Raw genomic sequence first — 12,113 nt, forward strand, 5'->3', positions numbered from 1 at the left:
GTCTATTCTTATTCTGGTGTTCAAAACACGCTTGTCTATTTATTGATCGTACACCATGCTCTGTTGGGGAAATTGACCTTCTTTGAGGTTGTGTTTTCTCCTGATAACGCCAAGACAATTAATTGTACGCGGCAGACACGATCGTCCTTGGCCAAAAATCACTACGTTCCCTCTCCTACTGCAGAGAACCTCAAGGTAAGTTATATTTTGGAAAAGGAATCTTGTATCATACAGCTGTCGCAAATATTAATGACAATATTTTGGTTCAATTATGAAACATATGAAGAAAACGAAGAGTTATTTCAAAGAGTTTTAATTTGCAAACTTATTATTTGCTTTCCATAAATTGCTGGATTGTTTAAATTGTGAAATGTATTCTTCAAAATGATTCTTTATGAGAAAAAAATTAAATTCAATATACTAGGCTTTTTAGTCCTTCCAGAGATCTTCTCTTCGTTCTTCCAGAGATTTTCTCAGCTTTATTTAGCTTAAACAAAGTTTAAACAATATAAAACTTAGGATTATATGCATGTACCTCCTGTAAATCGTTGCTTAAATGAACCGTTTTTGTAATGGTTGCATACCACTTCTCTGATTGCATTATGTTTTTTGCCTTAGAAGTGCTTAACTCTTTGCCCCTTGCGCTGTCTGTGACGTAATAGTAGCATTACATTTGTTAACTTGTGATGACGTTATCCTTTTCCCCGCAGCGCACTTGCGATTACGTGCTGAAAAGACGTGGTTTTTGAGGATGCATTTACACGGTGTATAATTAGCAACTGTTGCCGTATATATCGCCCTAATATTTATACAATCATCTGTAAAATGAATTCAAGTATTTTGATGATGATTTAATCCTGTTTATTTTGTTTAAATAATTCTTTTATGTGGACTTTTACAGACTTGATATATTATCATAGTTTACAGGTAATTTATTATAAATTTTAAATCTAAATCGAAAACTTCGTTCAAAATAATTGTTTGAGTTCCATTCTGGGTGTCATTTTTATGCTCCTGTTAAAATGACAGACAGCGACACCCCCCCCCCTTTTTTTATTTCTTCAGTCACATGCATTACCATTTTATCGAACTTGCAAAATCTTTCAATTATAAATAAAAATAGAAATGAGGTCTAGTAGAAAAGGATTATCACTTGAGAAAAATTTTATAACACGTTTTTAATATTTTTTTAGGACAAAAAGGATTTGTAGCTTTTTTTAGGACAAAAAGGATTTGTAGCTTTTAGCACATTTAACTTGATTTATTTGTTCGAGAGGGTTTTTTTTTAATTAATAAATATTGTTAAAATATTAGAATATCGCTTATTTTCTATTGAACAATACAATAGCGCATTGTCTATGGAAACATTTTAATTTTTAAAATACATGAAATAAAATTTAACTGATCGCATCTTCTTAATAATATTTTGGCTGATATACGGATGAAATACTGCCATGGGACTCGGCATTAAAATAATCAGTCTTAAATTAGCAATATATATCTAAACCTTGCTAGCCAAGGGTTTCCGATCCAAAATCCACTCTAGTGCATGGTGGAGATGTGAAGCGTATCGGAACCCCTTGGCTATAGCGAAGATTGCAGAATCTTTACACCTACAGGTACATGTGGGCTACTAAAAAATCAGCACGTTTAACAATAAAGAAAAACTTGGGAGATATGGGACTGTAGGCGAATTTGCAATAAATAAATAAAAAAGAAAAGAAAAACATCGAAAAGAAGTTTTTCTTTGTAATGGAATTTTTACACATCTTTAAAAACAATAGAATAGTTTACAAACGAGTCCAAAAAGTCCTCGGACGAAGCGATCAGTACTCGACATTTTCCCGATGTTGTCCTATAAGTATTCCAATTATTTATGGAGCAAATGAGACAGTACTCTTAAAAATGTTTCTATGAAAATGCATTAATTGCAATTGTAGCTGTTTTTATTGAGAAATATAATAAGCATTTCCACAATTTTTCCAAGGGTTGCCATCAGATTTCTATGACACGAAGTCCTTTATGAACATGCAGGGTCGATGTACACGAAAACCTGTCCACTTTGATTAAGAAAATGACGTATTTATATCAATTTATTCAAACTTGCAGAAAAAGTCTAATTAATATCATAATATACAATAAAATTAATCAATTACTCAGGATCTATCAGGAGTTAATGCGTAATGGATATAGGCCTACGAATTTTCACTATATACTTTTGTGATATCCCATGATATCACTATAGTATTAAAAAACAAGTTAACGACAGAAAAAAATTTAATTGATTTTGTTTGTAAAAGATATACAATTGATTGTGTTTGTAATAAAAGATATACAATTCTGACCGAAATAAATGTTCATATAGATCAGACAGGAGAATAAACAGATTATCTCAATATTTTGACTGCATTCTTTTTTCCGATTATTTATATTCTACTTTTTATTTCCGACATTACATAGTTAACTGACAATCTATAGTTTTATTTTCCGACATTTATGGAAGAGTAAATTTCAGGAAATAAAACTTGACCGAAGACTTTCTTAATTCAAAATTGAAATTATTATCTTTGAACAATACCTGCAAATCATTGACATCAAAAGCTTTTTTTTCTAAAAAAAAAACATGGATGTTAAATTGAGATCAGTTTCATGTGTGTCGGACATCACTGACATAATATAGTTCAAGTGTAGCTGATTTTCTTTTTTATTGATCGATTTTCATAAACTTGGTAGACAAGATCCATACCCCCCCTAAAAAAAAATGTCAGAAATGCTAAGCATTCCTGTGGTAAAATGAAATGCTAAATACATTTTATAATCAGTCCCTTTTTTAACAAGCTAGCTGTTGATCGAAGAAAAAATGCCGGAAATTCTAAATGTAATAAAATAAATGAAATGCTGAGAATAATTTAGATGTATAATAACACCCCCCCCTCCCCCCCCCCCCCCCCCTTTCATATAAAATGAATTTAAAGCGTCCAAATGCATTGCTCCTCATTAATGTATCTACATGGTACATATATTTACCAGCTGCACTGTCCTTTAAAAAAAGTCACGAATTAACTGTCCATACACAAGTGGATGTCAAAAGTATTTTCTGTGTATAACATAAACATAGCTGGTTAAAGAATCCAATCAGACCACATCGTCGTCCTCTTCTTGAAAGTTTATTTCGCAAATTAAGATTTTTCAAAACTTATTATTTTTAAAGTATGCAGTGTTGATATACATGAACCTACAGAGTATATATGTGAAAGCGACTGATAAGTGAATATTTTCAAATATTGTACTTTCATGTAAATTACTTGAATCTGATTCGTCGAGAAACATTTGATAAAAAACACTACTACCCGCTGAATAATGAAGCCACGCCTTCCTGCGTAGCAACAGTCAACATTGCTTGATGACGGGTGGTATTACAAAAAATAGCGACTGCGCGGAAGTTATGCGCGCACGGTTCACTGTATTTATGTATTTGTATAAAACATTCAGTATAATATAATAAATATTGCATGTAGTTGAGTGTAACATTGAAAATTTTCACCCCTCGAAAACCATTGTCAACCTCGGCTGCGCCTCGGTTGACATTGGTTTTCTTGGGGTGGAAATTTTCAATGTTACATTCAACTACATGCAATATTTATATAATAATATACTGACGATATGGATGTACTCGAGGCGGATATATTCCTATAAAGAAATATTCCTATAAGGGACTATATACCCACTGATAAAGCTAATCAGTAGACGTAAGTCTTTTAACCATACCCCCGCTGCGAACGAGACCGGGTATACTGTTTTACCCTTGTATGTTTTTCCGTCTGTCTAGCTGTGTGTCTGTCCGTAACAAAGTTTCTGGTCGCAGTTTTCTCAAGTACGCAGCACTCATTACAGATGCTTAAAATTTTAGCACATTCGTCACTGTGGCATGCCATATGGTGGTTTCATTTTTGTTCAATCCGATGTCAACTTCCTGTATTACCGTGCGTCTGTCCGTACCAAACATACATGTAACAATTTTTTATCGCATTTTTCTAAGCAACAACTCATCGCAGATTCTATAAATTTTATTTATTGTTGAGACATGTCATATAGTGGGATTTTTTTTGTATATGAATCTGATAACAAATTCATATTTTTCCGTGCATCTGCCTGTAACTGAACGTGTGTAAATTCACATCAGAGTGGGGCATTATTGGTGACTGAGCATTGGCTCACAGACTTCTTGTTTGCTCTGCCTTTATAAAAAAAACTATCAAACAAGTATTCAGTAAACTTTAAAATTTTCCCGAATACCTTGTTTTATGTATACATGTATGCGTATATGCGACACTTTTCTTTTTACAATATCGGAAACGTTGACTTGATAATGAAAACATTCAAATTTAAATCAACCTCTTTTTCAACATGATATTGTCGTTCCTTTATTCTGTTCCTTTTTATTTGTGTATGTGTATTTTTTATTGCTGTGTAACATGTGTAAGGTAGGAAAATAATCAGGTTTTACGAATTTGAATTCAAATAGAACAAGAAATAAGACAACATGAGACTACATGTAACATAAGATTAGATGTAAACTGGAACAAACCTATATTCTATGAACAAACTTCTTTTCTCTACGGTTGTATGAGTATGTATAAACTTAAAAATTCTTTTGTAATTTTATACGTTCCTTCTGTCGATTTCTGCACAGGTTTTTATCAAACACTTACATAAAAAAATCATTCGTCGAATTCGATAAATTCTGAATCAAGGGTCCCATCTCACACAAGATTCAGTGACTTCCACATCACGAAAACAAGTGGTGAGCTTATTTAGCGTCAAAAGAAAGACCTTGATTTGTCTCGCATTCTAAGCTTCGTCAAATAAATCGAACGATTCGGACGTATTAATTTGAGGAAAAATATTAATATTTGCGAAAGATATTAGAATGGAATTACAAAATTTATTATCTAATCATTTATTATCATACCATCAAAACTTTACGCGTTATAAGAGCAGAAAACGCCAAAAACGAAAAGTGCGTTAAAGTGCGTGATTGCGGGGCAACGGTATATGCGTTAAAATGCGTGATTGCGGGGCAACGGTATATGCGTTAAAATGCGTGATTGCGGGGATGGGGGTTAAGAAAGAAGTACCACAACCTCTTGGGTAGGTCTTAATACAAATGGTTATCATTTCTGTGTGTTCTGATTTTTTTTTTTTTTTTTTTTTTGAAGTCATTTTGGTCAAATTCAGTGTTTATAAAATAAGCAAAATTAAGCAGCAATATTTTAAGAATATCTATTAAAAATTAATTTGTTTTAAGAAATGAGACTGTTCTTGATTGTGATTTGGGAGACCAAATTTATTTTAAAAATCTGATTGTATTAGAATGGTCATTCCATGTAAGTAATTGGTTTTTTAATCATTTTCAAAAAAAGACTTTTCAAAATAAAGGTCTTTCACGTTCGTTTTAGGTGTCAAGAATTTTTTTAATGTTATTTTGAATGTTACTTTAAGATTTTAAAGGGCTTAATTTTAAATTAAATCAATGCAATACATCACAACGATAGAATATTATATAATCTTACGTCCAGAAGTCTGATCTTTATAGTTTATAAAACCAAATTTTTTTTTTTTTTTTTTTTTTTTGCATTATGGAATTTTCACTCATATTTAAGTGAATAGCTAAAGTTTTCATTGAAATCAAGGGGTTTGTAGATTTGTAAAATCACAATGAATATATGATAATGATCAACTAACATAAGACGGCAATGCAATTAAGGAAATGAATGTTAACAGTTATAGATCATTACTAAATTTAATAACAAATAACACTAAATGGTACTTTAAATAAATATCATATTTTACTTTTGGGTTGACCTTTGCCACTCGGGTCCTGATTTTTTCAAATTGATTTTAACTGATCTCTTACATGAAATATATGGAGATAAATATTGAGTTTGTCTATTCTTTTTAATTTTTTAAATTTACCTCAAGAAAAAATGTTCAAAGACAAGGAAATCTTGATGAATACAACAAAAACTGGGCAATAGAAATTTAAAAGTAAAAACTGGGTAATAAAATGTAACTTTTTTACTCAAGAACAAAAGGCATAACAGCCAAAAAGTAGCACAAAAATAGAACTCTTAAGTTTGTAGTTGAATATAGATCTTTAAATGACCACAGTCTATCTGAGAGGCAATCATTAATAGCCTCAAATGCAGATCAGAATTTGAACCAGTTAATATATGTAATAATCAATATATCGTCACAATGGGGCTATGACTGATACTAATCTTTATGACTTCAATATTCCGAGAAACCCATTATCTGCTCATGAATACAAGGACATTTACACTCCAAGTACCAAGTGTTTATGGGAATATTATATATATTTTCCAAAAGTCTCCGTTAAGACTGTAGCACTATTGGTATGTACGTTTATAACAAAAACTTGAATTTAAAACTTTGCAACAGGCAGCAAAGAATGGAAATATATACCTAAATCTAGTTTACTTGTGTGCTAAGTTATATTGAAATCAAACAAAAACAGTACGAGTAGAATTTTGTAAGAATTTCTAACAAATTTCTATTTTTAGTAATTATGGCAACAACATTAATCAAAAGCAAAAAACCAGTAAAGACTATTGAGCATTATACTGTGTACTGTATAAACTCGCCAATACTCGTTGTCACGTAAAAGTTCGTTGCATTTGTTCAGCTTATATTAGAGGGATTGACCCTCTATAATATCAGTCTTTTTATAACTTGCCTATAAGTCAGACAATGAGTTTTGGTCCAAAATTCCATTCCCCCAAAAACAACTTACAGGCGAGTATATACGGGTAGTCTTATTATGTGCCAAGTCTACTTGTGTGCCAAGTTATATTGATATCAGTCCAAAATTGTTGGAGGAGTAGCGTTTTAAAGGAATTTTACAGAATTTTTCTATTTTTAGTAACCATGGCACAACACTTCATGAAAATAATAAAAAAAAAGATGCATTAAATTATGAATCTTATTGCAGTCTAGATGTGTGCCAATTTAAATTATTTTGAAATCAGACCAAAATTGTAGGAAGAGTAGCGTTTTATAAGAAATTCACAGAAATATCTATTTTTAGGAACCACAGCAATATTGTTCATCGATTTATAAAACCGATGCACTAAAGGAATGATTTTAAGTTTTGTGTGAGTTATTGGTGTGTGAATCACACAGACTTGTCACGTAGGCATATTTCATGAAGCGCGCTATCGCTTCATGAAAAATATGCCTACGTGCAAGTCTGTGTGATTCACATGTGATATCCTGTATTTATTAAGGAAAATGTTTATTTTGTATTGTATGTAAATATTATGTGTATGTTTGAATTTATTTCAGCTTAATATATAAACATTAAAATAAACATATTAAAAGAAATACGAATTAGCCTGTGTTTGAGTTATTCATAGTAGCTACTATTTTTAGACCTTTTGACACGGGTGACTGGTTTTGATTTTTCATTGGCTATCTTGGTTTTTGTACATGTAAGTCCATTTCCGTGCTGGTTGTTTCCCGGGCTAGTCGCTGTTTGGAGATTTGTGATTTGAAGTCAATTTCTTACAATCAACTTATATAGAGTATGGGTCTTTGGATTTTAAGGTTTGTTTTATTAGTTTTCTTATTCATTACAGAGTATATACTAAATTTCCTATATTTCATTTAATTGCCACTCGAGTACGTATGTATGGCGAGATCGTATATTGTGTAAGAGTGTATTCAGTTTATACTTTTAAATCTAGTCTAAAGTTATCTTTCTTAAATTACAGATTTATAAAATGCATTTTTTTTATCGTAACACAAAATAAAGATTATGAAGCATAATATATTTATTATACAGGGAAACGTGTCAGAAATGAACCAGCGCCTTGCATTTACATTAGTTTGACCTTTACACCTCATGTGAGGTAAGGGTATATATGTGTTTATTATTTGAATGAAATTGAGTTTCATGTTATTTTCTATTTTTATAAATTATTTCAGTTCTGGTTACTGAAAGTTTAATTCGTTGATTCTGTTTATAATTCATAATTTCTAAATCGGAAGTATGTAATGCATTTTTCATATTGTAAGAGTTACTCAGTAATATTTCCATACGGTAATATCAGTATAATTCTTTTATTATTTCTAGATAAAGTAATTAATTATAAAGATAATGTGCAATCAAATTTAAGTGTAATATATTACAACCAGAGATATGATTTTAAATTGACATGTTAAGTATTTGTTTATCATGTTGTTTACCATGTGCTGATTTTAAATATTTTTGTTACAGGGTTATATAGTGTGTATATTCGCAAATAATTTAACTCTGGTTGTAACGCTGTATTTGATTGGATAAAAAATTTACTTCAAAAGGTATAAAATTTTGTATAATGACTTTCGTCAAAAACGTATCATGACGTTACATTCAAATACAAATTAATCATGAACAATCATCTTTTTTTCTTACATCAAATGGAAAATTAAATTTAAGCAATTAATAAATTTACCTATAAACTTTAAACAATTACGCTTTTTTATAAACCGCTTCGGTTTATAAACAAACTCATGGCTGCTAGATCTATGTATCATGGGTTATTAAATTCATTCCTTAAATCAATAATCCTCCGAACTAGCAGATCCTTGTTTGTTATTGGGAAAACAGCGGTTACACACACAAATTTCACACTAAAGGAGATGGGTGATAAAAAGCAACAACACATTTAATCTCAATTATATCAAAATTTTTTAATTTTTTAAAATTAAATTACTTTATGTAAAATCTTTACAACTTGCAAAAATCTCAGAAGTGAAGTTATTTGCATGCCTATGAAATATCGCGAGTCATTTTTATAATCCTATTTTTGCGGATCTATAATTTTTTTAAAGTTAATCCTCAAAGTTTGCATACAAACATAATATTCCAAAATTATGGATCAATGACCCACTATACCTTTAAAATATAATTTAACTAACTGGTTGTAAGCTGTATTTGATTGGTCATATAAAAAATTTGCCACACTTCATATTGTATAAAATGGGTTGCCTACGTCACAATGACTTTCGTCAAAAACGGATCAATTTTTTTTCTTTTATGACGTTAAATTTTCAAATTTTTGTACAAATTGAAGTCATTTTCATAAAAATCAATCATCTTTTTTTCTTACATCAAATTTGAATTTGAAATATTAAATTATAAGCAATCTCCTTTAAAAAAACATTCCTTATATTTACATTTTACATGTTTGGAAGCACCAAAAATATAAACTGCGGCCCTATATCGTTGCATTTTACACGCTGTTTTTTATAAACCGCTTCGCGGTTTATACGCGTGAGTATACACGAAAATATTATTCAACCCAATTTATAGCTTATAAAAAACATAGCAAATGTAAATATTAAATTCATTCCTTAAATAAAATAATCCTCCAAAAGAACCCAAGCAGATCCTTGTTTATTATTGGGAAAACAGGGGTTACACACACACCAATAATTCACACTAAAGGAGATGGGTGAACATGACGAGAGATAGGCCCATAGCGCAACAAACATGAAGGTGAAAAATAAAATCTCAATTATATCAAAATTTTCCTTAATATTTCATCTAACATTAAAGTATACTTTATGTAAAATCTCCACAACTTGCAAAAATCTCAGGAAGATTGAAGTTATTTGCCTATGAAATATCATACACACACGAAAGAGGACAAAACGAGTCATTTTTCACACTATAACACTATTTTTCGATATGAGTGGGTCTTCTCTCCAATTTTTTAAAAGTTAATCCTCAAAGTTTGCATACAAACATACATATTTTTGTTTCCAAAATTATGGATCAATGACCCACTATACCTTTAAAATATAATTTTATGACATAACTTTCGTATCTTTTCAAGAAATACTTGAAGTCCCTTAAGTCAATGGTCATATCACAAACATGATTTAAATGCCACACTTCATCAGGACTTGTGTAGCGTAGTGGTTAGCGTGCTAGTCTCAATAGAGAATGGAACTCAGGATTTTTATGACCAGGGTTCGAAACCAATGGATACCATATTTTTTTTCTTTTATAAAAGAATAAATTTTAGCTAAAAATTTTCCTCAAAACTCTTTGTTTATCATGATTTCAGAAAAATCAATGATGAGAACTTTACTCTAAATACTTAATTCACAATTTGAATTTGATTTTTATATATCTGAAGCTAGTAGGCTTTCTGCACGCTAAGTTCACCCATCTCCTTTAAAAAAACATTCCTTATATTTACATTTTACATGTTTGGAAGCACCAAAAATATACTAAATGCGGCCCTATATCGTTGCATTTTACTAACGCCGCTGTAGCCTCATTGTGACGTCACGCTAAAGCACGTTTCTCCGTGTATATTTCTACGCGTGAGTATACACGAAAATATTATTCAAATCAATTTCACAGTTAGCTTAGTAGAAAAACATAGCAAATGTAAATATTAAATTATGGACATAAGTGTACTTGTGTGCCAGGTTATATTGAAATGAGATTAAAACTGTAGGAGGAGTAGCGTTTTGAAAAAAATATTTACAGACAGACGAACAGACTATAAATTTCCTTTGAGATATTTATCTCCGAGTTTGCAGGTGTAATACTTGTTACCTAAAAATATAAGTTAAACAATAATACTCAATATCCGGGATTTTGTTACCAAAGTATATGAGGCTAAAGTTTCAAATTTTATGAATTTAATAAAATGCAAGCAGAAATTCCCTGAATATCCTTTCCACACATGCTCATAAATCTTCATTCTTTGTAGATTTTTAAGCAGTTTCTCTTAGATGTTAAAAAAATTACATGAATATAAATATTTTTAAAAATTGAATTTTAATTGATATTTTTTAAGTAGTACCAGTTCTGCGTGAACTTTTTAAAAATAGGTTTTTTTCTTTAAAAACATTGGGGGTGTATATGAGGTGGAATGGGGTTATTTTAGGGCATAGATGGAAAGGAGAGGGTATGAAAAAAATTATAAAATTTAGAATAATGGAAATTAATGGGCGTAGTAGGAAGGGTGTCAAGAGGCCATTGTTTACCTGTTTCTCAAAGGGAAATGGAAATATGCAGGGTAGGGGTTAATTGCGGTGCCATAGCAAGGCTTGTAGACTACGGAATTTTCTGAGAAGTGGAAATATTTTTGGCCTTGAATTGTTCTAGCTCTGTGCCAAATTTCAGGTGAGTTGAGGCGGTGAATTTTTTAAAATGATTTTTAATGGTATAAAGGAATGTATAGCAAAATAATTGGTAGTCCGTGTCCAGATATTTTTAAATAGGGAGGTTGGGAGGGAGTCTAACAGGTAAGTATGGTGCTCGGAGATAATTATCTCAAAGGAAATTTATAATCTCCTTCGCGTCATACTTACCTGTTAGAGTTAACAATAGCTACAGATTTTGAAGCTAAAATGGAGGTGGGTTTACCTGATCAATAAATATTCAAATGTATTAATTAAATTATGCAAATAGGTCAGAAATTTATTTTACCTTGAATAAAATTTAGTGGCCATGGGCAGCAGACATCACAGCTCTCCCAAAAACAGCTTTTCTACACATATCTCTCATGTTAAAGGATGTAAAATTGTTTTCTGATTTCCGAGATGCAGCCTCCATGATGTCCTGAATGGAAGTTCCTTGAAACAGAGCCCAAGAAGAGAAAGGGAATCAGGCTTGCCAACTTGATTGTTTTGACAATCCATTTAGAAATAGAATCTTTTGAAGCCAGATTATGCTGGTTTTTCTTAAAACAATTAAATACTGAATACTTTTTTTGCCAATTGATTTTGTTTTGACAATCCATTTACTGTCACTATATGCCTTACATTTATATTAAGTACGCTTGGACAAATTTCCGCGGATTATCTGTGACCGCGTACATAGCGTAAATTAATACCACGCGGAAAAATGTACTTCTACAGTAACTTTTTTGACACGGCTCTTAAGTTCTCTGTCCTTTTTAATGCACATCCTCAAAGCACGTACTGGACAAAGCGAATCATCCTCTTTAATGGATGAAAATTTTGACATTTTTGGCAGTGTAATTTTGTTTGTCAGGTAATTCAAAGAGTCATTTTTTGCTAAAAAT

General features: G+C 31.0%; 1 protein-coding gene across 1 annotated transcript in view; it reads left to right on the forward strand.

Moving 5' to 3' along the window:
• LOC134251282 (opine dehydrogenase-like) overlaps window positions 1–12,113 on the forward strand; it is a 31,647-nt gene that overhangs the window by 704 nt on the left and 18,830 nt on the right. The window lies entirely within an intron of this gene.

Source organism: Saccostrea cucullata, unplaced genomic scaffold (assembly GCF_032062105.1).
Source record: "Saccostrea cucullata isolate Sc308-1 unplaced genomic scaffold, CSIRO_AGI_Scuc_v1 ctg272, whole genome shotgun sequence".
Classification (NCBI taxonomy): Eukaryota; Metazoa; Mollusca; class Bivalvia; order Ostreida; family Ostreidae; genus Saccostrea; species Saccostrea cuccullata.